We start from the raw sequence: 26,345 nt of genomic DNA, 5'->3' as shown, positions 1-26,345 counted from the left end.
GTAAGGGCGGCAAATGGGCCGGGCTGGTCCCCAAACGTGCCGGTCTCGGTTTCTAAAAAAACGATCTAAACGGTCCCGAGCTAAACGGGCTTTTTGTAGGAACCGGCCCGAGACCGGGCCCACTAACTCATGGTCACAAGCTAACGGGTCGGGTCCGCAGTCCAAACGGGCTAAATGGGCCCAACGGCTATGCAATATATATTTTTCTAATTAAATAGAATTTAGAAACAAAAAGATGTTAAAAAAATATCTAAGGCAATGCCTTGTAATTTTATTATAGAATTGTGACCTAATTTTTTAATTCAAATTTAAAGACAAAAATATTGTAAAAAAATATTCAACGCAATGCCTTGTAATTTTATTATAGCAATAAAAAATATGGCAACATCTTTCTTAGTCTTCCTCCCCCCTATGGAATGAGCACAACAAGGTGCTAATAGTACCATTGAGAAGAAAAATAAACTAATCAAGAAGTGCCAAAATACAAGTTACATACTAATTTTTGTTCATACAAGTTACATGCTATCTCTTACAAACCTCATAAATCCTTCAAGGTTTGGAGGAAGTTCCGTTGGTGGTGGCAGAAAAGTAGCTTGTTCATCGCTGATTCCATTGTCGGACGAAGCTGGGGAGCCGGGGGCAGGGGAGGAGGAACAACAGTACCACTAGATTCGCTAGTCTTAGATTTTTCCTTATTCTTACTTTTACCAAAAATATTTCTTAAGGAAGACATCTTAATTAATCAAGTAATAGCAACTAAATAAAACAAACAAAACTATAATATTAAGACTTAAGAGTTAGAACGAGTTTATCGAATTGACGAGCGACTTGTTGAAAATTGATTATCGTTGAAAACTTGAATATTCCAATTCACCAACTTCACAATTTTTTTACAAGTTGTAACAACCTCAATATTTTTTTACTATTTTTTGGAATAAAGTAAGCAATAGTAGCAACCTCATAATTTTTTCACTATTTTTTTTTATAAAGTAAACAATTATAGCAAGTATAGAAGAAAATTAGAGAGATTTTGATAGATTGATATTGATTTTGTAAGAAAAAATGAAAGAATGAGAGGGTATTTATAGTAGAAAATAGGAAACAAATATAATAATAAAAAGTTTGGGGTTGTTGGGGGTTAAACGGTTATTTTTTAAATACCCAACGGCTATTTTTTAAACACCCAACGGCTACTTCTTTCAAAAGCCAAACGACTCTTCTTTTTATTAAAAAATAAATCCATTGGACCCGTCAAGGGACCGGTCCGGTCCCTTAGCGGGCCAAACGGGCCCGGTCCGGTTCCTTAGCGGGCCAAACGGGCCCGGTCCTAACGGTTCCAAGGCTAAAAATCGACCCCACGAGACCGACACGAGCCCACCTATGGCGGGCCAAACGGTCCGACCCGTTTAACCCTTTAAGCCCACTTAACCTGCGGTCTCGGGCCCGGCCCGACCCAGTTGCCAGCCATGCTTGAGCGACATGACCTCGTCTTATTTCGTAAGTACTTAAAACAATTTTGGACCCAAGCCACCTCACATCCTTTACTTATTTATCTAATATGTTGATGATGTTGGTGATGAACGTATATAAAATTTAAGAAAGCATTAACTTGAGTCATTCATACTTTCTTTTTTGGAAAATTTTAGAGAAATCTGCAGTTGCTATCCTTCGGAAGTTCAGTGGGTAAACTGCTCACTGTGAAATAGCTTACAAATTACACAAGAAATATGTAAACCGTACTACGCAAGCGTAGTGCGACAAGTTCTGACTGAGAAGGTTGCTGGTGGAAATCACTCAACAACCAACTCAGTCAACCTTGCAGGCGAGTCTTTCATACTTGAAACGTGCCGCGCTTGGATAACATGGTTAAAAGATGAATATCGAAGTTTAAATTAGAAGTCTTACTTTTTTAATTAACTTCGCTAGTTTCGTAAGTAAGTGGGGTGAATGGAGAAACTTTTTTCTTCTAGTAAATGTGGAAGCTAATTAAAATCGTATATATATTTTTCTTAGCTCGTAAGAGTCATATTCGGTCTTCTATAGTGTTATTTTACTGGAGTTCAGCAATTTAATCACCTCTACATCTGTCATTATTGCTTGAAATATAAGTCAAACGACACATCAAACCCAGATTAGTTGGTATTTATATATGATTATATCATCTTTTATTTTTGATTAACTGGGATTTATATATTTATATGTTATTGTTTTGCTGCTCTATTCAAGTTCATCTATATTTGATCGTCAACCTACTGCAACCTTTTCTTTACCTGAACTTGGTACCATCTACCCGAAAGTCATATCTGCTGAGCTATTGGTCCTTAATACTTGAACTGAAAAAAGAATCCTTAGCGGGGTATTTTTCATTTTTTAACCATAATCACGTTGGTTAGAAGCATTTAGTTAATAAACGTACATAATTATGGGGTGTATTCAGTTGAAGAATAGTGCGAAATCGGGGCAGCTATGAAGATATGGTACTATAGATTACCGATGATGTGTTCTATGGCTTCGAACTAAGTCGGGGAGTCTGTTATTGACAATCGGATTGCAGGAACATATGTTTCATCAGTTTCCGGGCTAAAAGATTGCTTGGTTGTTTCTTTGAAAAGTCATGTGCTGGTGAAGCGCGGGTTGCTCGGTGCGTATGGCTGTGTATTGAAGATTATAGTAAGGTGAGTGGTTATCGAGAAAGTTATGATGAGTTCCAGATCATAGGTGGTATTTAAGGACTTCTAAATTTGTGAATGAATAGGGCTGGAGATCGGTAGTGAATGGTGATCGGATCTGTGGTATTTCTCGAGGATGATTCTACGTGGCGATATTAGAAAGATACAAGAAATGACTTCGGATTTGCAGAAGGTTCCTTCAGAGCGAGCATATCATATTGAGTTACTTTCGGGTTGAAAATCTACGTGACTCAGTTAAGTTGGGGGGGGGGGATCAGTTCTGATGAGTTGATCATGTGTTAATGAGTTCCGAAGAATTCATCATGGTTATGGGCACGACCGAAGTTGATGTTTGCTACAGGTATAGAAGCTATATTGCGTGTGGTGATGTTCTCCTGGATTGAGTTAAATGAAAAGTTTGCAGTTGATGAGGTGTAAAACTTGCTTATGGTTCAGAGTTGATTATGAGATTTTCGTAGTATCACGAGTTACCATGTTAGAGGCGGTGCACCGTGTGGGGATTGAAAGTCACAAGTACAATGTTGCAGTTTAGTTGTGGATGGAAGGATATGAGTTCTTGATGACACAGATGATTTCAAATGTTTAAGAGGATGTGGGCACTATTTGATATTGCCGGAGGTGAGTGCGCATATTGGCATATGCATTGTGTTTTGACTTGTGGGTATTTTCTGTAAGATGATGGAGTATGAGTGACGTATCGGCCATTTGACTAAGCGGTGTTGAGGTCAGATATGAAAATTCTGGTATTCGTGAGGTTCATAACTTGACATTTGCGGACCTGTTCCATGTGAAATTAAATTAGGTCTATCCAGATTGGTAACGAGTACCTATGCAACTATACAACCAAACTGAAATTCCTCTAGCTTCTAAGAAATGGGATAAAAATCAATCTTGCAACATTAATGATCTTTAAATGGTGAAGAAAAATTTGTGTATCCATAAAAGGTGGGGACCGGCGGTGGAGACAACCTTATAATTACTGGTTCGGCATAACATAATATCTTTGACTCAAATTTATATTTGTGCAAAAAAATATTATATTATATTTATAAATAGCCTATTTAGAATCCATGTTGGTAAATGTAGGCATTGATAAATAAGAATAGAGGTACAAGTAGTATTTCTGCTTTTATCAAAAGTAGAACTAAAGAACGAAAAATAGTACTAGATGGAGTAATAAATGTAACAATAGCACATGGTAGTAGCAACCACACCCTATAAAAGTCACTACTGTTGTAACGACTTAGGACTTAATATCAATTGTCCGAAATGAAATTTATGGAGTATTAAGATTCATAAAAGAAATTCCTACTACACATGTGACATACTATCGTTATAAAATATTCATAAAAACTACTGAAAATAAAGATTATTTATAAGTCATCAAATTCCTTAACATGGATGTCACAGCATATTTCCAAGGCAAAAAAGAAAATAAAAGAAAAGAGCATCAGATTTTTAGGATGGTCAGCAGTTACTAGTTCTAATAATTAATCGTTCATCCTTTATCAATATCGAATAACTCCTTTGAAAAGTGAATTTGGGCCAAAAGTATTTTTGTTGGTCAAAAGTGATTTGGGCCAAAAATTAAAATGTTTGGCCAACTTTTTAGAAGAAAAAAAAAATGATTTTGAAGAGAAGTAGAAGTAGTTTTTGAAAAACAAAAAAATGTAGTTTCTCTACAAAAGAACTTTTCGGAGAAGCACTTTTGAAAAAAATACACTAAGAAGCAGTTTTCAAAAGTTTGGTCAAACACTAATTACTGCTCAAAAGTATTTTTCAAATTAATTAGCCAAACACAAATTGATTCTCGAATCACCAAGTACTTTTTTGAAAAATATTTCTTTAGAAGTTTGTTATTAGTCTACTAAAGAGGAGGAAGAACGTTGAAGAAAGCATAACATTCCTAAACGAAGCTTACCACTTTGGAAAACAAAAAATACGCTAATGAGAAATTAATCATAACAAAACTATGTTAAGTAACGATATTTGACTCTTATATATATATATATATATATATATATATATATATATATATAAAATTATACACTAATCGGAGTTCATTTTTACTGCTGGTTACAGCTGTCATTTTATTGTATTGAGACCTCTAATTTTTTATTTTTAATTAAAAATTCGCTTCACTTAACTAAATGTCACCAAGCTATTTTTGTAAGAAATCTTTTGCTTAAATCTGTTCAAGTATTACAGAAAGTTATTAGGGGGAAACAAAGAAGGCACGGTGATGATGCATATAATATTAAGTGAAGCGAATTTTTAGTTAAGTGAATACGCTCAGTTGAAGATGTTTATTAGTACTCATTCCATTAAGTACAAATATTCAAATAAAAAATTTATAAGTTTATCTATCGGACTGACAAATGGGTACAAGTTTAAGTGGCTCGGAGGCCATTTTACCTTATTTTTATGATACTTAAGCAAAAATGAGTAACTTTTCCTATTTAGTAACTTTATGTAATATTAGATAAATTGAATACGTAACTTTTTTTCAATAAATAATTACTACTACTGTATAACTTTAATGTAAGAAAGTACCTATGTGGATGAGATAACGGCGGTGAAGCGACGTTTAGTCACTGTGGAAAATTAAAAGTGGTAGCAGCGGCCGTATCTCGTATTGCCGTTTCCCTAAATGGTCCTTCTACTGACAGCGCTATCTTCTATCCCCATCCACGCTCTTTAAGAGCGCGTAACAATATTTCGTGGTTCCAATTCATCGCGTGATTGTTGCGAGTGGGGAAAATCTGATACTGATAAGAAGGGGACATAAACCTGATTGGTTTGCGAAAGGGGGAGTAGAGTCGTCCAATAAAAGTTTCTAAACGAAGTTTGGGTTATTTTTGAATAAAACAAAGAGACTGGAATATGCATATGACAAATGTAAGACATTCCAATGAAAATAAGAAAGAGATCATGTTTTAATATTTTTCCAAGGAAAGGGAAGGTTGGCAGTTGCTATATTAGCTATGCAAATCAAAGTTTCCCCAGTTTGTTTAACATGTATTCTGATTCTATATTTTGAGCATTTTGTTTTTTACGTGGAATTGGAAAATTTCCAACCTCACTTTCCGTCTCCCAGTTTGACCGCCAAACTTTTCTTAACCCCTGTTTTCTTTTGCCTCCAAAACTGAAAAGAATCAAAAGATCATATGCATGCATATTGAGCATGTAAAGATCTTTGTAAATGTTTGACCTCTTCTATCACTCCTTTCTTTGCATTAGTTATATAACAATTAAACAATAATGACTGTATTATAGAATAGTTTTGCAGAATTAGTACCGCTCGTTGTGAAATCATGGGTACTTCGTAAGCTACATAATTTTCAAGTTAAAATGTGCAAAATGTGGTCCGTTATTTAGAGCGTATAAAGGGAAAATTTATGCAATTCAGGGGAAAAGGGTCTAATGGGCCAAAATAAATAATATTCCACACTACCATGAAAGTTGAAAATAGCATGGGCTAGCCAGTTTTTAGACTAGTAATTGAGAAATAGTTACTACTTGCAAAGTCATTGAAAAATATCTACTATTTTATGTAGAGATGAATTTGGATAAAAATACCCTAGCTGAAACACGGAAAATTTTAGCATAATATGCTGATTTATGGAGTTCATGCGTATAAACTTCTAACATATTATGTTGAAACTCTAGTACATTATGAAATTTCAACATTATGCTGTAATCTCATAGGTAAAATATTCGAACTCCAGTATATTATGCTGGAATTTTTCTGGATTTTTAATGAGTTTTGTTCAAATTTTATCTTTACGTGAAAAAGTGACTAAAATTTCAATTACTTTTGAAACTGTGACTATTTTTCAATTACCAGTTGTAAATCAGGTTATTTCTATTTTTTCCCAGCAAAAGTGTAGTATGACTCTGTCTCTTTAAACCAACCATATTTGATTATAACGATAACGGCACAGGCAGATTCAAGATTTTCAAAAAATATGTGTACTATTACGAAGACATAAATTCGAGATTCTAATTTAATGGATGCAACCTTTAGGTTCTTAACACTAAACTCATTATACTTTTGAAATTATAAATAAGTTCAAAATTAGTACCTTCTTACAAAAATCATAGTAATTTTACATACATACACAACACACATATATATTTATATGTTGCGTCGAAGATGTTGGAATCAACTGAACCGATGAACAATATGCTACATTCTCCCTACTACTAGTTTTAGTATACAAAAGGAAAATAGGAATTCAGTTTGTTAAATTTAAATTTTTTGAAAGAATATCAAAGAAAGAAAAAGAAAAAAATACTTAATTAAAACGCAAGAAAGAACACAAACATGCCCAATTCTAGAGAAAAAAAAGGAAAAAATAATTAAACACATATTAGGATTTGAAGTCCCAGCCTCACTTAGAAAAGTGCAACTGATAATCATTGCACCGTAGTCCATATGATACTTTAAGCTTAAACTCAGATACTATATTAAGGACCGTTTGATCATAGATTTTATCAAATTTTTGCCAATTATTTTTTGACAAATACATGTTTGTTCATAAATTTTATTTATATTTTGGCAAATTTCTAAACCTAAAACCCAAATCCCAAAATTAAAATATTACTATTATATTATTTAAAAATTATCCCAAACTTTTTGTATTTTATAAAAGAGCCCACCATTTATTATTTTGTGATAATGTTGTTTTGTCTTCTCGGTCATCTGATAGTGTATTATGAAGTTCATTATAAAAATAATAATTTTGTACCAAATTTATTTATGTTCAGGATTATGGTTTGTGATAATGATAATGAATGTTATTGATGAAGGTATTGTTGGGTATTTGTAATAGTCATGTTTCATGTTTTTTCAAAACAAAATGTGAAATATGTTTTGAAAACCGATGTTCAAACATATTTTCATCTTCAAACCAAACCCAAAATTAAATTTTTCAAAATAAATTTAGGAATCTATGGTCAAACGTTAGCTAAGTATTTTTCAAAATAATGTAATATGATACATAATTTAGGGAGGGGAGAATGAGTTTAGTAACAAAAAAATGAAAGACGTTCCTTTAATCTATCTATATATGTACTGCTTCAAAAAGTGATTCGTGATGCTATTTTATATGCAAACTTTACAGTTCTTAAAATTAAACATGAAAGAGAACCAACATCCCTAAGACTTAGAGCCGAACTGCTAAGCCAGTAGTATAAGACAGCCTTAAGCATTCAACGGGGACGAGACAGCGGCATATCCGCCGCAACCCCGCCGGCCGTCAGCGTTTGTAGGTAAATATAGGCCTCATAAAAGTGGACGTAGCCGGTAGATATATAGGCCAGGCCCCGGGTTAGACGAGGGATCGAGTGAAGGAGAGAAAGAAATTAAATACCACAATTATGGGTGCTTGAGAAAAGATTATCCACTTTTGTTTTGTACTACTAGTCATTAGGGACTACTTTGCTGTAAGGGATAAGAGATAATTAATTATGAGATTAAATTTGAGTTTATCCAATATTTGATTGGAATAAAATCGTAATATAATTAAATCCGAAATTAATTACCTAGAAATTATAGTATTTTTTATCACTATAAAAGGGTGAGATAATTAATTATGAAATAATTTATTTCTCAACCAAACGACCCGTAATAGTACAAAAGAGGAAAGGGCAGAAGGGGTCCCTAAATTAAAAAAAATAGGCAAAATACATATATTGTCACCTGAACTATGAACCAAATCACTCTTACATATTTTCTGAAAGCGAAAATTATCTTACACACTCAATGTTTTAAAAGTATGTCCATGACACACCACTCTTGTAGTTGACCAGTTTCACAAAACATATCTATGTCACGCACCAATGGAGTTGAGACACGTGTCCTTAATTAAAAAAATACTTAGAATTACAAATCTACCCTCGTCTCCTTCTTAGTTTTCTGGACGTTTTGTTTAGGATTCAACTTCTCTTTTAGTTTTTTTTTTTTTTTTTTTTTGGTTTCAAAGCCACCCTAATCAATTTCAATTCATTCCAAACATCCGATTTAGCTTTGCGCAAGTGTTTTTATTAAGGACCTAGAACACCCAATTAAATTTTAAAATGAAATTTCATATTCAAATGTAATTCCGACTTCAACTTTTGAAGCTTTGACGGCAATGGTGATTTGAACGTTACTCCACCCAAATCCCATCCCAAACAGTGATTACAATTCAATTTTCGATCTCAACAACACCACACTTTCTTTTAAAATTTGTTGATTTAAAAAAATATTGATTTTAATGTAATAAACTTGAGGTGGGTTCCATTGTTCGAGCCTGAGATAAACTTCAATTTCATACTTGAATTTGTAGTTGGCATCAATGGATAATAATTGTTTGGGTTGAATTTTGAAAGCAACTGATGATTTCAAAAGACTTTATTGGTGAGCAGAATGCAAAAATAGTTAGTGAGTTCTTGGTTGATGCGAATCCGAGATCTAAAACTTATGTGGATTGTTTGCTGCTTGGAATTGATTAAGAACTAATTCCTTGAGCTTAAAATTTGAACGGAGTGATTCTGAACTTCCATGGTTGAGTTCTTATGAGTTCAAAACCGAGTTAAAGTTTTATAATTTTTTTTATTTTTTTATTTTTGGATTTCACTCGCTCGTTTTCTGTGTGTGACATGCTAGTGCCAGCTAAGCAAAGTGGTGTGTCATAAATAAACTTTTGAAAGATTGAGTATGTAAGATAATTTTTATCGTTAGAAAGTGTGTAACATAAATTTGATCAATTATTCAGCGATAACTTAAGTATTTTGACAAAAATTTAAAATAAATAATTGATAGGTTTAATAGAGAGTAGTATTGAATACACCCATCATAGACTCGTGATGGCTATCAGACCTATGAAACCATAGGACTTTCATAAAATTGACTGTAGTCTGTATATACTCCGAACAGCAAAAATTAGCTAACAAAACAAACCAATCGGTAAAAACTGCAGAGCTGCATATCTTCTCAATCCTGACTTTTGAATTTAGCCAAACACTTCAATTGCACATCTGCCAAACAATTACAAAGTCATATTATGGTTAGTTGGCCGCTTTACCCAAAACCCAATTTATTCCAAACCTTTTCAAAAACATTTCCCGTAACTACTTTCTAAAAACAATTCTAATATTAAATATTCAAGTTTATAACAGTCTTTAGCTCCTAATCCTATTGTCTTAGTTCATACCCAAAGAAATAATGATTGGTTAACGTCTATGAAATTAAATAAAGCATTTCTAATTACCAAAAATCAAACTTGAGACTGCGTTTGAATAACTAGATGTCGGCTTTCTTGTAGCTTAAAATAGGAAGGGCCTTTATCAATTTATTCTTGAAACAGGGGTAGCATTAATCACAAAGAGCCATGCTTTAAAACAAGAATCTGAAGAGTCTAAACCATATGCACTTACTTCACTAGTTACTGATATTAAACCATATGTATTTATCCATAATACTTTGGTCATTTGATTATATAAAAACGTGAAAAAGTTCATTATTAGCCCTGTAATATTGTAAATAGTATACGTTTGTCCTCCGTTTCACTTTACGTCCAATACACACCCTACCGTTAACAAAGTAAGTGAAACTGCCCCTAGCCCTAACGGATGGCCAATGTGGCACCTGACCCCAGCAAAATATTTGCCATATAGGATCCAAGTCAGTGTTCCATTGAAAATTAGCCTAGTTTTTAACGACCCATTTCACTCCCAAATTATATTGACCCATTTCACTCCCAAATAACCTTTACCCAACGACTTCTTCTTTTCCTCCAAAAGACACTCCATTGCGGAGAACTTAGTGTTCGACTGAAATCTTTCCAAAATTTTCCTTTTCTTCATTCTCCTCGTATCTTTGGTTCATAAATGTTGCAAGGTAGTTGTTCATCACAGATTAGGTATCGTTGTGGCATTATAGCCAACCACTTCACTTCGTCGACTCCAAATAACCCCGTAAGAAAATTCTAGAAATGTCCGAGGCCTAAGGTTATTTAATTTCAGTTTTTTTTTTTTAGTTTACTGTAATTATGAAATCTACAAGTTTAGAGTTTTGTAATGATCAGCTAAATTATCTTTTTGAATTATGTTTGATAGCCTAGTTCATGTGGGTTTTGGGAATGGTTCATCTTCCCACGAAGTGATTGGACTAATATTAAAGATGTAACATTGTCGATGGATGAGGTTAAGATATAAAGAGACAAATTGAAGGAAGAAGTAATTGCCATGAAGGCTATATACCAATATGAAATGAATAAAGTCATCAACTTAGAAGATAAACTTGCATAAGACAAGGATGATGCTTATTATTTCTTGGGGACTATTTCTTGATTCTTTTGTAGCCTCGATGATGAAGTGACTTTTTTGCAAAGATAAGGTTATTGATTTTGAGTTATATATGTGTAGCTGACTTTTAGGTCAATTAAGCCATGATGTAGTAGTATTTATTACCGTAGTAGTATTTGTTGCTTTCCAGCCATATGCCGCAAATTCGATGATGTTGGTGTAGTAGTACTTGTTGGTCAGTTTTTTTCCTTAGTGTATGATGATTGTGTAGTATTATTTGTTGCTTTCCCTTAATAGTATATGTTCTGCATATTTAATTGTTCTAAATGACATGTTGAATATTGAACTAAGTTATTTAATTACTTTCTATCCAATTCATTTGACATAAAAGACAATAGCAAGTGTAAAAATGAAAAACTTACATTCCAGTCGTAAAAATGAATATAACTAGAAAAGTGAAATTGAAAAGAGAACAAAATGGACAACAATGAACTGAACATTCATCAACAAATATTCACCTTGATTTATAATGTACCAACTATCAACATCATAATGTGTGTTTAATAAGACAAGTGGATACCATATTATAACCCCCAAAAAGATATCAACACCTAGTTATAATATGGCATCCAACTGTCACAACCAAAGAACCACAACCAAAATATAAAGTTTACTGTCATGACAATAATTACAACAGTTCCAAAAATTTACATCATAAAAGAAGTTCACTAGAAGTAGATGTTCATCACTTCTGCTCCTTACCACTACCCTTTCTTGCTTGCAACTTGGTCAACCTTTGTTTGTTCAACTGATTTTCAGTGATGGCAGAATTTTCCAGCCATGTTAGCCCTTTTGCTGAGAAAATAAGCTTTGATGGCTGACTTACACCATTTGAATGTCATTACTCTCCATTTCTTTGATTGAGATCATTGCCTTTGCCTATTAACAGACTCATTTTTCTCTCTTGTTCTTTTTACCTTTGGCCTTCCAGCCATTCATACAAACTTAGGTGGTTCCATATTCTGTGAGGGGTCTATCTTCCAAAAATTTTCTCCTCTAACAGGTTGTAACATATGAGAATAAGTTTGGAGATATGCCTCTTTGGAAAGGTACCAGTGAATCTCACTTAAAGAGTCAACCTTCTTGTACAGTAGGGCACAGATTGTATGAGGACATGGGATTCCACAAAGGTCAACTATCACATCACTTTGATAAGTTAACTATTACATCACTTCTGGAACGACCCGACTTGTCGTTTTAAGAATTTACGTCCCGTTTAATGACTTAAGGTCTCAAGCAGTTTCGTAATATGTATTATGACCCGCGTTTGTGACCGAGTTTGATTTTTCGGAAGATTCAAAATTTAATTTAAAGAACGATTCTCATTTTTGAAGCTTAAATGGAAAGAGTTTATCAGAGAGTTGACTTTTGAGTAAACGACACCATAATAAAATTTTAATGATGTCACTAGCTTCGTATGGTGATTTCGGACTTAGACGTAAGTCCAGATTTGGATTTGGAAGTCCGTAGGATAGTTCAACGCATTTTGGCTAAAGTTGAAAAATAGAAGATTTTTGGAGAGATCGACCGAAGGTTGAATTTTTGATAACGAGATTGGATATCAATTCCAAAAATTGGAACGGCTCCATTATGTCATTTATGACTCGTGTGAAAAATTTGAAGTCATTCCGGATTGATTTGATACATTTCGGTGCAAAATATAGAAGTTTGAAGATTTAAAAACTCATAATTCGATTCGATGCGCGATTCGTAATTTCGGCTTTGTTTGACGTGGTTTGAAGCCTCGACTAAGTTTGTATTATATTTTGGGACATGTTGGCATAATTGGTTAAAGTTCTGAGGGCCTCGGGTGGATTCCGGATAGTTAACGAATCAATTTAGACTTGAAGAAAGCTACTGGAAAAATGGGCAGCAACTGGTGGAATCGCTTCTGCGATGCCTTGGTCGCACAAGCGACATCGCAGAAGCGTGAAGCTCATCGCCGAAGCGGCTGGGAGTGTATTAGGTAGAGGTCGCAGGTGCGAAGCAATTCCCGCACCTGCGTGATCGCAGAAGCGGAAGGCATCGCAGATGCACACTCGACATCGCAGAAGCGATATGCGCAGATTCGACATTCTGTCCGCAGGTGCGAGCTTGGGCTAGGCAGTGAGGATCGTAAATACGAGATTTGTCTCGCAAAATCGAGACCGCAGATGCGGCATATTCGTCCGCAGAAGCGAAAATGGACAGAAACATAAGGGGTCGAAAATAAGTCATTTCTTCATTTTTGATTGGGCTTTTTGGAGCTCGGTTCTCGGGAAAATTTGAGGAATGCTTCATGACTTCGACTGGGGTAAGTGTTATACATCCGAAAGTGATTATATTTCATGAATATATGGTTATATTCATCGTTTAATTCGAGTTTTAATGGAGGAAATTGAGATTTTTGTAAAACTTTTCAAAAACCAAAATTCAACATTTGGAAGATGATTTGTTATTGGAATTCGATAAAATTAGTATGGTTGAACTAGTATCGGAATGGGTGTTCGAATTTCGTAAAAATTATGTTGGCTTTTGAGAGGTGGGCCCTGCGTTGACTTTGGTTGACTTTTTAGAATAAAATTTTAAGTCGGCGCTTTATTATACGAAATTATTTCCGATGAATTTTAATGAAGTTATATAATTAATTTTGATAGATTTGAGTTGTCTGAAGGTCAATTCAGGCAAGAAGGCGATTTTGGAATATCGGCCTAACTTCAAAAGGTAAGTATCTTGCCTAACCTTGAGTGGGAGAACTTACCCCTTAGGCATTGAGTCTTATGTTTAAATTGTGTGATTTAAAGCCGCGTACGCAAGGTAACGAATACGTACTTGGTTTATATGTGTAAATTATATCGGTTGAAATTCATAGACACCCTTATGTATTAAATTGGAAAAATTATTGGAACTTAATAAATCCTTGAATTGTCATGCGTACGCAAGCTTATTTGTTGTTGTTTTGAGGTTTTATATACATTGTGTGGAGCCTTGGGCTATTTGTTGTAAAATTAATTGATTTTATTATATCTTTGGAATTGGTTGTGGTCATTGGGCAATTTGTGATATGAATTAATTTTGTTATGTTGCCGTGATAATATTCCGTGTAAATTATTGTGTGATTTGAGTTATTACTATGAGGATATAAGGATGACATTCTACTCTTAATATTATATGGGTATAAGAATGACATTTTACTGTTGTTATGTGTGCTGGGATATTGTCTGGGTGGAGTGATAAGGGTGGCTATAGGAGCGATACGAGTGGTTATTGATATTGTCACGCTCTGAACCTGGGAGCGAGACCAGCACCCGGTGCCTCACCTAACCTGGCGTACCAAATTGCGACTAAGGGACTCTGAACATATAATGTCATAATTTGGCCATGGGTCCACCTTGCAAGATAATTTGCGAAGCAAAATATAAAACTGAATAGAAACTAGCGCTGACTAAACATCAATATAAAGCTAGACCGACAAGGCCGTCATAAATACTACAACTGACAAACCACCAAAATATACATACCAGACCTACAAGCCTAACATACTGCACTAACCAGCAGGATATGTTTAGAAGCCTCTACTGATGGATATATTGTGATCGGAACAGGACCCCGACATACCCATAACCTATATACATACATAGAGAAGGTGTACACGAAAACCTAGACCCGATAACTTCAAAGAATGTGGAGCTTACCAATCAGGCTAAACTCTGGAAACACCTACTGAGGAGGTCTACCCGTCTGTCTATCTGAACCTGCATGCATGAAATGTAGCGTCCTCAGAAAAGGGACGTCAGTACGAAATAATGTACCGAGTATGTAAGGCAATAACATAACTGAAAACTGAAACTGAACTGATAATATAATAACTGGAAGTAACTGGGAGTCAAAGATGATCTGGAGATATACTTACCTGCTGATACTGACTCAACTCCTTCAATATATTAAGTAAAATAAATGCTCGGCCTTATAAGGCTCGGTACGTGTAACTGCTCGGCCGTAGTAGGCTCGCTCATAGGCGCTCGACCATACTAGGCTCTGTATCTAGACCATCCTGGGCTCGCTCATAGGCGCTCAGAAACAGTCGGCTCGGTATATATAACTTACCATCTGATCAGAGGTTGCCCAAAAGGGGCCTGCCCATCGATTATAGCTCGATGGTAATGAAAATACTGTAATACTGTATATATAGGCTCTCTACTCTCTTGACTGGAAGAAGACTATCCTCAATTAAATATGAAGTCCCGATAAGGAGAATACTGTAATTTATGAGACTAGGATAATGTATATAAATTCGGGAGTATGAACTTCTCTTTATGCCTCGTTATCAAATACATGTAATTACGAGATCATGCCAAAATGAAGGAAGGGCATAACCTTAACATACCTTATCACAATATTTCCAATCACCAAGTTGAACTCGCCTCTTTTCACCTTAATCTACAACAACGATAATAATACTATCATTAAGTTATGAAACGTATAACTATCTCACAATGAACGACATGCTTATTTTGTATTAAAACGGACAGCATCTCCCCTATAATCCTTTCTTCCTCCAAATTCAAGATAATACCAACAACACCAAAAACAACAATAACAACATATATGTATTATTTTCCAAACTTATGTACACCACACAATACTACAAAACATCCCAATATACCCTAATCTCTTCATACACAAAATGACCATCGTAGTAGTGTCAACAATCCGAAAATATTATGATAAATGACCAGCCCAACATCCTGCATTTATGTGGTGTTTATCCACACCCTTCATCCTCAAAACCTCCAAAAAACAATAGTAAATCATGCAGCCCAACAGAAACACCAAACAGTCCACAAAATAGTCCGCTACAAGTGAATAACTCGAACTCACGGCTTCCGATCACCGTCCCGTGAGTTCTTACAAATATAGAACAACTTACCATGCATCTACAACTGTAAAGAATGGATGAAAGAGAGAAGTAAACTTACCTTATTTGTGGGATAACTCAGCTCCTATCTTGGTTCTTCAAACTCTAGGCTTTACCTCCAATTAGAACTTGAAAGGGAGAGAAAATAAATTGGGGTTTGTGGGAAATTTTTGGGAGAATTTTTGCAGAGATTAAGTCTGGTTATTTTGCCCTATTATCATCCTAATATATGAAGGGGATAGGCCTTTAAAAAGGCCTCTTTGAACGACCCGAATTGGCCCAGTTTTGGATTCTCGTTTAAGCAAGTAAGTGACAGTCTGCACAGTCTCGCAAAAATGCCCATATCTCTCTACTCTTATATCGTATTGACAAACGATTTAATGCATTGGAAAATAGACGCATAGATATTTAATTTAATGGGTGGAATACCCTATAAATCTAAGTATATTGGGAGAAAATCGCAGTTACATTTGACCCAAAGTTTCAGTAAAACTTATGATGACTTTCATCGACTTTTATTCCACCACTCGCTTGACTTCAAAATATAACACACTACTATCATACGAATAACATAATTCATAACATAACCTCCTTATCATGTTAAACACCCCGGTCTCACCCTAAAAGTATATGCTATAACATTCCCAACTTGTCGGCTTTCGACTTAACATTATTTTCTTCAATTCCTTTAGCTTATGAACCTTCCAACCCTATTTGTACTTGTTGTTCATGATCTTCAATATTTGTAACTTCCAAGGTAACATGATTAACTTTCTTTATATATTTTCAAAGATGAACTCATTTTTTTGGGTCTTACATTAGATTTGCTCATGATGCAGTTTTACGTACGAAAATATAGGGTGTAACATCATTCCCCCCTTGGGAACATTCGTCCTCGAATGTTTACTTTTAGAGACTTTGGAAAACTTTTTCTAGAGTTTCCTACGTACACTAGACTATAACCAACCTACATAGAGCCAGAAAACATACTATGCATGCCACACATGGCCAATGTCTATAAATAACAACACTTTGCCTCAAACAGTCGTAAAGCATAAATAATGAAAGTCAGGAAATAAGAGCTTACCTGATGACCTACTAGCCTAAATAGAGTTGTGCTGGAGAATCCCATCTCGAGCCATATCTTTAGTTTGAAATAGGTGGGGGTATTTATATTTCATTTCTTCCTCGACTTCCCATGCCATCTCTTCCACATTCTTGCTTCTCCATAAAACCTTCGCAGAGGCTACCTTATTTCGTAGCTTGCGGATTTGTCGGTCTAGGATGGCAACTGGAATTTCCTTGTATGACAAGTCTTCCGTAATCTGTACATCATCTGTGGACACCACTCTGGTAGGATCGCCAATGCACTTCCGTAGCATAGATATGTGAAAAACCGGATGGACTGACTCCAATTCTAAGGGCAATTCTAACTCATAAGCTACTTGGCCCACTCTCCGAATAATCCTGTAAGGTCAAATATATCGTGGGCTAAGCTTGACTTTCTTGCCAAACCTCATCACTCCCTTCATAGGGGATACCTTTAAGAATACCCAGTCATTAACCTCGAACTTTAAGTGTCGTCGCCGCACGTCAGAATATGACTTCTGGCGACTCTAAGATGTCAACAGTCGCTCCCGAATAAGATTTACTTTTTCTACGGCCTGCTGAACTAGGTCTGGACCATGTAACCCAGATTCTCCAACATCAAACCATCATATAGGGGATCTGCACTTGCGCCCATACAAAGCTTCTTACGGAGCCATCTGGATACCGGAGTGGTAACTGTTATTATATGCAAACTCAACAAGAGGTAGATGTTCATCCCAACTTCTTTTAAAATCCAACACACATGCTCGTAACATATCCTCGAGCGTCTGAATTGTGCGCTCGGCTTGTCCATCAGTCTATGGATGAAAAGTTGTGCTGAGATTCACCTGAGTCCCTAGACCTCTCTGAAATGACCTCAAAAAATGTGTTGTAAATTGGGCCCCACGGTCAGATATAATAGATACGGGTACTCCGTGTAGCCGCACTATCTCCTTAATATATAACTTTGCATAATCTTCTGCTGTATATGTAGATCTGACCGGTAGAAAATGAGCTGATTTAGTGAGCCTATCGACTATCACCCATATAGAATCGAACTTATGATGAGAACGAGGTAAACCCGTGACAAAGTCCATGTTTAGCGCCTCCCATTTCCATGTCGGGATCTCTATAGTCTGCATTAGCCCTCCGGGCTTCTGATTCTCTATCTTCACCTGCTGGCAACTAGGACTCTAGGAGACAAACTCAGCAATGTTCTTCTTCATATAGTTCCACCAGTACACATCCTTAATGTTCATGATACATCTTTGTCGACCCAGGATGAATGGAGTACCACGAATAATGTGCCTCTAACATAATCCTGTCTCGTAGCCCTGCTACATCTGGAACACACAAACGACCCTTGTATTTGAGAACCCCATCTCCCTTGTGCTCTAACAATGGATTCTTCTGCTGCGGAACTCGCTCTCTTAACTCGACCAACTCTGGGTCCTCGTACCGCCTTTCCTTGACTTCAGCTATGAGAGATGATTTTGTAGTGTTTTGGAGTACAACTCCACCATCGTCGGAATCTACTAATCGAACCCCCAAACAAGCCAATTGATGAATCTCTCTAGTTAATTGTCTTTTCTCGGCCTTTACATGTGCTAAGCTACCCATAGATCGGGTACTTAAGGCATCTGCTACAACATTAGTTTTCCCTGGATGGTAGAGAATGTTAACATCGTAATCTTTCAATAACTCAAGCCATCGCCTATGTCGCAAATTCAACTCTTTTTGCTTGAATATATATTGCAGACTTTTATGATCTGTAAATACATCAACATGAACACCATATAAATAATGTCGACATATCTTAAGTGTATGGACAGCCGCAGCTAACTCGAGATCGTAGGTTGGATAATTCTTTTCGTGCTTCCTTAACTGCCTTGAAGCATACGCAATTACCTTCCCATGTTGCATCAGGACACATCCAAACCCAATACCTGAGGTATCACAATACAGGACATAACCCTCTGGACCCTCTGGAAGTGTTAGAACTGGTGCTGAGGTTAACATGTTCTTAAGCTCTCCGAAACTCCGCTCGCAAGCCTCCGTCCACTGAAACTTAGTTGATTTCTGCGTCAACTTCATTAATGGTGCCGAAAGGGAAGAAAAACCCTCTACGAACCTCCGGTAGTATCCTGCTAAGCCTAGAAAGCTATGAACCTCTGTAGGAGTAGTAGATCTAGGCCAAGATTTCACGGCCTCAATCGTCTGAGTGTCTACCATTTTACCTTCATCGGATACAATATTCCCCAAGAATGCTACAGACTTCAACCATAACTCACATTTAGAAAACTTAGCATACAACTTACGATCACAGAGGGTTTGGAGTACCTCTCACAAGTGGTCCACATGCTCATCCTCTGAACTTGAATAGACCAGAATATCATCAATAAATACTATCATGAACAGCTCTAGAAATGGCCTGAATAGGCTATTCATTAAGTCCATAAGTACGGCGGGTGCATTCGTCAACCCGAAGGACATGTCAAGGAACTCGAAGTGGCCATATCGGGTCTTGAAGGCTGTCTTCGGAATATCTTTCTCTCGAACTTTGACCTAGTGGTATCCCGATCTCAAATCTATCTTTGAAAAGAATCTAGCCCCCTGCAACTGATCAAACAAGTCATCGATCCTTGGAAGTGGATACTTATTCTTAATAGTTACCTTGTTCAGCTACCTATAATCGATACACATCCTCAACGAGCCGTCTTTATTCCGCACAAAGAGTACCAATGCACCCCTAGGTGAGGTACTGGTCCCGATGAAACCTTTCTCCAGCAAATCTTTTAACTGCTCCTTCAACTCCTTTAATTCGGCAGGTGCCATTCTATATGGAGGGATGGATATTGGTTGAGTTCCTGGAAGTAAATCGATGCTAAAATCAATCTCTCGCTCTGGAGGAATACATGGAAGCTCATCTGGAAACATATCTGCATACTCTTTGACTACGTGAATAGACTAAAGTGTAGGTATCTCAGCATCTGCATCTCTAACTCGCACAATATGATAAATGCACCCTTTTGCAATCATTTTCCCCGCTTTCAGATAGGAAATAAACCTACCTCTGGGTGTCGCTGTATTACCTACCCATTCAAGGACTGCCTCACCAGGAAAATGAAATTTGGCTGCCTTTGCTTGGCAATCAACTGTGGCATAGCAAGCTGCCAACCAGTCCATGCCCGTGATAGCATCAAAATCCATCATCTCTAGCTCAACTAGGTCAACTGAGGTCTGACAACTACAAATTGTCACCATACAACCTCGGTAAACCCATCTAGCAATAATCGATTCTCCGACCGGTGTAGATACCGTAAAAGGATCACTTAGTATTTCAGGCACTATACCAAACTTCCCCGCGACAAATGGGGTAGTATATGATAAAGTAGATATTGGGTCTATCAAGGTATAAGCATCGTGAGAGCAAATGGTCAATAAACTGTCACAATATTTGGTGAAGATTCCTGGTCTTGTCGACCCGCTAAAGCATAGATACGGTTCTGATTAACACCTGAACTGGAACCTCTACCTCTGTCTCGACCTCTACCAGCCGAAGATTGAGACTCGCGCCCTGAAGGATGCACAGACATAGATGATCCTGTTGTTGAACTTGCTGGTTATGCCATACCCCCAGAATCTCTATTTGGGCAATCTCGCATCATATTCCCCAGACGCCCACATGTATAACAAGCATCAGAACCTGCTCGACATTGGCCCAAGTGTCCTCTACCACAGATGTCATACCGCGGCGGAAATGACCATGTCTGCCTTGAACCTCGTTGTCATTGCAAAACCGACGCCCGTGAGCTCTCACCTGGTCCTGACTTAGTATAGCAGTCATACATGTAAACCTGTAATTGAGGTGGCGGATACCTAGGTGGCCGTCCGAAGTACTGGGGCCTATAACTACCTTGAGACTGCTCCTGAGACCTAGGAAATCTCATCCTCTTACGCTGCCCTTGCTCATTCCTCTCTGTACCCTGCTGTTGACGCCTACCCCTTTCTATATTCTGAGCGAATGCCTGAATCCGGGAGATATCCATATTATCATGCAATGCAGCGGTGGCACATGCCTCGATCAACTCTGGGGCTAACCCTGCTATAAACTTGTTGATCCTGTCACGCATAGTAGCAACTATGGATGGTGCATATATGGCTAATGAGTCAAAACGGAGACTATACTCTCGAGAACTCATATTGACCTGCTTAAGGGCTGGAAACTGATCGACCCGAGCCTGTCGGATCTCCCGCGGTAAGTACTGGTCAAGGAAGGCATCTGAAAAATTCTCCCAAGTAGCTGGAGGTGCATCACGTGCCCTGGACCTCTCCCATCCCTCGTACCAAAGGATGGCTATATCTCGGAGTCGAAAAGTTATTAGCTCAACTGCCTCTTTCTCTGTGGCATGCATAACCTGAAAGATCTTGTGAAGTTGATCTATGAAATCCTGCGGGTCCTCCCTCTGATCTAACCCCAAGAACTCTGGGGGACTCAAAGCAATAAACTCTCGGACCCTTGAACTCCTAAACCCCTCAGAAGATCCTGTACTAGCTGATGCCCTAGCTTGTTGTTGGGTAGCTACCAATTGTGTCAACAAATGCACCCCACTCCTCAAGTCCTGATTTGGTGGAAGTGGAGGGGGAACTAGATGTGCGGTATCCCTAGAAATCTCCTCAGGTGGTGGAGGAGCCGGCAATGGCTGAGTAGGGGTCTCACCTTGGGCCTCATACAAGGACCCATCTACTGGGGGGTACCCTACTAATCCCCTCACATGTTGTTGTATCTCCCCTCTGTCTAGTCGTAGTCTTCCTAGTCACCGTCATCTGTGTATGCAAACACCAACACTTAAGTTTAACTCAAATTTCCTATAACTCAGTTCTACAACACGATTTAGATTTGAAAGAAAGGTAACCAACTCCTAAATGCCCTATATCTCCCTGCTTATTTAATGTGGTGCACAACATATATATAAACAAGATCCTACTAGACACGGCTTGTAGACTCACTAGGACAGAACTGCTCTAATACCAAGTTTGTCACGCCCCGAACCTGGGAGCGAGACCAGCACCCGGTGCCTCACCTAACCTAGCGTACCAAATTGCGACTAAGGGACTCTGAACATATAATGTCATAACTTGGCCATGAGGCCACCTTGCAAGACAATTTGTGAAGCAAAATATAAAACTGAATGGAAACTAGCGCTAACTAAACATCAATATAAAGCTAGGCCGACAATGCCGTCATAACTACTACAACTGACAAACCACCAAAATATACATACCAGACCTACAAGCGCAACATATTGCACTAACCAATATGATATGTCTACAAGCCTCTACTGATGGATATATTGTTATCGGAATAGGGCCCCGACCTACCCATAACATATATACATAGATACAGAAGATGTACACAAAAACCTAAACCCGATAACTCCGAAGGATGTGGAGCTTACCGATCAGGATGAACTTTGAAAACACCTACTGATGAGGTCTACCCGTCTGTCTATCTGAACCTGCATGCATGAAATGCAGCGTCCCCAGAAAAGGGACATCAATCGAAATAATGTACCGAGTATGTAAGGAAATAACATAACTGAAAACTGAAACTGAACTGATAATATAATAACTGGAAGTAACTGGGAGTCAAAGATGATCTGGAGATATACTTACCTGCTGATACTGACTCAACTCCTTCAATATATTAAGTAAAATAAATGCCCGGCCCTATAAGGCTCGGTACGTGTAACTGCTCGGCCGTAGTAGGCTCGCTCATAGGAGCTTGGCCATACTAGGCTATGTATCTTGACCATCCTGGGCTCGCTCATAGGCGCTCGGACACAGTCGGCTCAGTATATATAACTTACCATCTGATAAGAGGTTGCCCAATAGAGGCCTGCCCATCGATTATAGCTCGATGGTAATGAAAATACTGTAATACTGTATATATAGGCTCTCTGCTCTCTTGACTGGAAGAAGACAATACTCAATTAAATATGAAGTCCCGATAAGGAGAATACTGTAATTTATGACACTATGATAATGTATATAAATTCGGGAGTATGAACTTCTCTTTATGCCTCGTTATCAAACACATGTAATTACGAGATCATGCCAAAATGAAGGAAGGGCTTAGCCTTAACATACCTTATCAAAATCTTTCCAATCACCAAGTTGAACTCGCCTCTCCTCACCTTAATCTACAACGACGATAATAATACTATCATTAAGTTACGAAATGTATAACTATCACACAACGAACGAAATACTTATTTTGTATTAAAACGGACATCATCTCCCCTATAATCCTTACTTCCTCCAAATTCAAGATAACACCAACACCACCAAAAATAACAATAACAACATATATACATTATTTTCCAATCTTTTTTACACCACACAATACTACAAAACATCCCAACACACCCCAATCTCTACATACACAAAACGACCACCGTAGTAGTGTCAACAACCCGAAAATGTTATGACGAACGACCAGCCCAACATCCTGCATTTATGTGGTATTTCTCCACACCCGTCATCCTCCAAAACTCCACAAAACAATAGTAAATCATGTAGCCCAACAGCAACACCGAACAGTCCACAAAACAATCAACAAAACAGTCCGCTACAAAGTGAATAACTCGAACTCACGGCTTCCGATCACCGTCCTGTGAGTTCTTACAAATATAGAACAACTTACCATACATGTACAATTGTAAAGAATGGATGAAAGAGAGCAGTAAACTTACCTTATTTGTGGGATAACTCAGCTCCTATCTTGGTTCTTCAAACTCTAGGCTTTACCTCTAATTGGAACTTGAAAGGGAGAGAAAATCAATTGGGGTTTGTGGGAAATTTTTGGGAGGATTTTTGCAGAGATTAAGTCAGGTTATTTTCCCCCTATTATCATCCTAATATATGAAGGGGATAGGCCTTTAAACTGGCCCAGTTTTGGACGACCCGAACTGGCCCAGGTTTGGATTCTCGTTTAAGCAAGTAGGTGACAGTCTGCGCAGTCTCGCAAAAATGCCCATATCTCTCTACTCTGATATCGTATTGAAAAACGGTTTAATGCGTTGGAAAATAAACTCATATATATTTAATTTTATGGGTGGAACACCCCAAACTCTAAGTATTTTGGGAGAAAATCGCAGTTACATTTGACCCAAAGTTTCAGTAAAACTTATGAACGTAACTTGTGATGACTTTCATCGACTTTTGTTCCACCACTCGCTTGAATTCAAAATATAACACACGACTATCATACGAATGACATAACTCATAATATAACCTCCTTATCATGTTAAACACCCTGGTCTCAACCCAAAAGTACATGCTATAACATTCTCAACTTGTCGGCTTTCAACGAAATATTATTTTCTTCAATTCCTTTAGCTTCTGAACCTTCCAACCCTCTTTGTACTTGTTGTTCATAATATTCAATATTTATAACTTCCAAGGTAACATTATTAACTTGCTTTATATATTTTCAAAGATGATCTCATTTTTTTGGGTCCTATATTAGTTTGCTCACGACGCAGTTTTACATACAAAAATATAGGGTGTAACAGATATTGTCAGGGCAGAGTGATACGGGTGGCTATTATTATGGAGTGATACGGGTGGCTATAGGAGCGATAAGGGTGTCTATTGTTAGGGATGATACGTGATGATGTGGGATTATTGTGTTGGTAATTTTTATGTGATGTTGTGATTTTTTTTGTGTTTATTTTATCTCTTGTGCAACTTGTCTTGTTATTTCGGTAAACTTGATAATAGTTTGATTCATATTGAAATTGTGAGCTTGTGGCTATTATTGGGCGGTTTATATTACTGGCACGTGAACTGTCTGTGCAGATGTGATATGAAATGTGGGCACGAGGTGCCGGGGGGAAATATGATGATTTTTATTATTGACACGTGAACTGTCCCTGCAGATGTGATATGAAATGTGGGCACGAGATGCTGGCGAAACATAAAAGTGGGATGAGACCCGTATCTTATGATTATGAAACGAGGTGTCACAGAGTGACTTTTATTCGAAAGAATTATATTCAAAAGATATTTATTTGAAAGAAGTATATTCGAAAGATATTTATTTGAAAGAGTTTTATATCCAAAAGATATTTATTTGAAAGAAGTATTTTTGCAAGTTTTTTATTTGAAAGAGTTTTATATTCAAAAGATATTTATTCGAAAGAAATATATTCGGAAGGTATTTATTCGAAAGAATTATATGTGAAAGATTTATAATTGAAAGACGTGTTTAATTGGTTGTACTTGTGTTTCTTATTCGTTTGAGTAATAATTATGATGTTCTTGCTGCCTTGCTGTTTACATCACTAGTTGATTGTTGTTGCTATCACTGCCATTTGTTTTTCATTATTTTTGTATACTATATTGCACAGGTTATTAGACTAGTGAGTGTCTTGACTGTACCTCGTCACTACTCCACCGAGGTTAGTCTTGATACTTACTGGGTACCAACTGTGGTGTACTCATACTACACTTCTGCATATTTTTGTGCAGAGCCAGGTATTGAAGATATCGGACTCGGACAAAGGTTAGTGTGTTGATCGAAGGATTCAAGGTAGAGCTGCTTGGTCGTCGCAGTCCCTTGGAGTCTTTCTATTTTTTTTTTCTATTGTCAATTCTTATTCGAACAGTATTATATATTCGATCCTTGAGATCATTCCATGTATTCAGTTAGAGTTCATGACTCAGTATTACCAGTCTTGGGAGGTTGTTATAATTATTTCCGCTGTGGGGTTCGATTATCTTTTTTTTTTTTTTAAATGGCTTGAAATGAAATTGAAATCGGCTTACTTAGTCTTAGAGACTAAGTGACATCACGACACCTAAGATAGGATTTTGGGTCGTGACAACTTCCAGGATTACTCACCTTTAATTCATTAACAAATGCCACCAGCTTATTATATTCATCAGTAAAACTACCTTCAAGATTCTCCAAAATCATTCTCTTTGCCCTCTTATAATCTGCCTCACTAATATTTACATTAAATGTTGCCTTCAAGCTTACCCTCATCTCCCTAACCTTAATTTTTGGATCATCTTGCAGCCCTCTCTTAAAGTATGTAGCAATGGTCTTGGCATTAACTCTATGATTCTCATATGCAGGTTCACAAGTGTACTCTGAATTTAAGGTATTGAATTTAACCCCATCCTCTGAAGAATTCCTAGATATGTGACATACAAAAGGGCAACCATCTTCACAAATGTACCTAAGCTTGTTGGGTCACTTTTAAGTTGCTCTAACACATAACCATTTGCAAGTGAATACATATTTATCA

Source organism: Nicotiana tabacum, chromosome 4 (assembly GCF_000715075.1).
Source record: "Nicotiana tabacum cultivar K326 chromosome 4, ASM71507v2, whole genome shotgun sequence".
NCBI lineage: Eukaryota > Viridiplantae > Streptophyta > Magnoliopsida > Solanales > Solanaceae > Nicotiana > Nicotiana tabacum.
This window is presented reverse-complemented; position numbering follows the sequence as displayed.